Here is a 2,139-nt window from a genome sequence, read left to right on the forward strand (position 1 = left end):
AAATAAATCTTTAAAAAAAAAAAAAGATTCCTTACAGAGAACTAACCCACCTATCTCACTCCTTGAATTTTTTACTTTCTGCCCCACTTAATGAAGGCCAGAGCTGAGCACCCAGGCAAGGCTGTGTCACACAGAAGGCAGAGGAGCTCTAGAGAGACACGTGGAGAAGACTCACCTGCTTCTCGACTTTGCACCAGGGCCTTGGGGCACTTGGCAGAAACAGGTGGAGGAGAGCTGTGCCGAGAGAACTGACCACAGAGGCTGTTCTCTTGATTTGTACTTTGATTTTGCTCCTTTTATCCCAGATTCACTTGCTCCTTCCACTCCCTCACTGTGGGCCCCAACCAGGAGAAGCCTTCAAGCCTCAGTGGCCCTGCTTTGCGCCAACCTTATTTATCTGGGTCTTCACCCCCAACGGGGTGGGTAACTTTGGGTGTTTCATTGGAAAGGTATCACCCTGTCCTCTCTCTATGTACACGTCTTAATTCAAGTTCATCTACAATGAGAGTAATGTATGCTTTGTCTTTGTGTGCATGAATGGCCAGACCCCTTTACAGTGTGCACGTTTGGGGGCTCCAGGGTACCACACAGTCATGTACTAAATATAGCAGTACTACTACTACTGCTACTAACTACTCTACACACACACACACACACAGAGAGAGAGAGAGAGAGAGAGAGAGAGAGAGAGGGTTTACTGATAGAGAATTTAAATCAAACATCAAATGAAGATGCTTAGCTAAAAATCTCTTTCCAGAGCAAGTTATCACATTTAAGTCCAGCTCCCTGCTAACAAGCTGGAGGACTTGAGAAGTGGGGTCCTCGGAGAGCCGGGCTGAATGGCATTCACTGTAAAGAAAGTGGGTAACAAACGGACATTTTTCTAATATGATTTGCACTCGTGCTGAGACTCAGCACAGCATTCAGCATGTAATGTGACACAGAAACAGCGAATTCTTTATACAAGAGCTTTTGCTATATGTTCAATTTCTAGAGTTTTACTGTTTCCTAGCCAATCTGGTCCAAGTTCTGCCAGAATCAATGGACCCAAAGGTCTATGAGCTTTAATAAATGACTATTATTTTAAGTCATGGAATTTGGGGGTAGGCTGTGGCTTTATATTAATAGAGTGAGAAAAATTCAAATAGGCACGTGTTTCCCGAGAATCACTGAAACAACAAATGATAGAATTAAGGCTCAAATTATTTCAGATGGTAGAACCTTCTCAAATTCAATTAGGGAGGTATATATTAGACCCTGTATTTTGCCTGAAAAAGTACGGGCAGATAGACATAGCTAGGCATCAGTTCCTTCAGAAAAAGCCCCTAAGTTTCCCAGAAATGAAGATGAAAAGGAGAGAACCCTCCCCAGTAGTGCAACAGGTTAAAGCACAGTACCACCAACCAGAACGCAGCCACTGCAGCATCAGTTTGATCCCCAGCCAGGGGGTGACCCACATGGCCCCGCAGACCTCTCCTGCTGCTCCCTTCAGCTGTGTATTTCAATAGATCTGCCTGCTCTGCTCCCCTCCACCTCTGGTGAATCCTTTCACCCCCATACCTCTGGACTGTACCCCAGTTCTTTATGCACAAATAAATCTTTTACCCATGTGGCTTACCTTATCCTTCTATTGGGCAATGCTGCCTCAAACATTGCAGACATTTACAAAACAATCGTAAATGTTGTTTATGTCAATACATTGCACTTTTATCTTTTGTGGATCTTATTGAACACATGTTATTGCCTCTTGGTCTTTAGACAAACTGAAAAGGGAGGAACTTTTGAGATCCTCACCTGTGGTGTCAGGAAGAGTTGTTCATTTTATATGAACGCTTGTTATCTAGAAACCTGATATTAGCATTCTATATCTAGAAACCTGATATCAGCATTCTATATCTAGACACCTGATATTTGATATTTAATGTTACTGTATGAAGCAGAGATCTGATAAGCCATAACATTTTCTTAGTTTTACCTCTTCTCCTGGAAATGAAGGATCAGAGTAGATAAGATGCTTTTAAGGAGACGGCAGTCACTGCAAACTTTAACTCTGACAGCTTTTGTGGATTCGTACCACTCTCTCTTTATACACGTATAAATGGTAAATGACTTGTTTAAAATGTGGAGCGCTGTTTTGTT

This window comes from Condylura cristata, unplaced genomic scaffold (genome assembly GCF_000260355.1).
Source record: "Condylura cristata isolate star-nosed mole 26May11 unplaced genomic scaffold, ConCri1.0 scaffold00003, whole genome shotgun sequence".
In the NCBI taxonomy this organism is placed as follows: domain Eukaryota; kingdom Metazoa; phylum Chordata; class Mammalia; order Eulipotyphla; family Talpidae; genus Condylura; species Condylura cristata.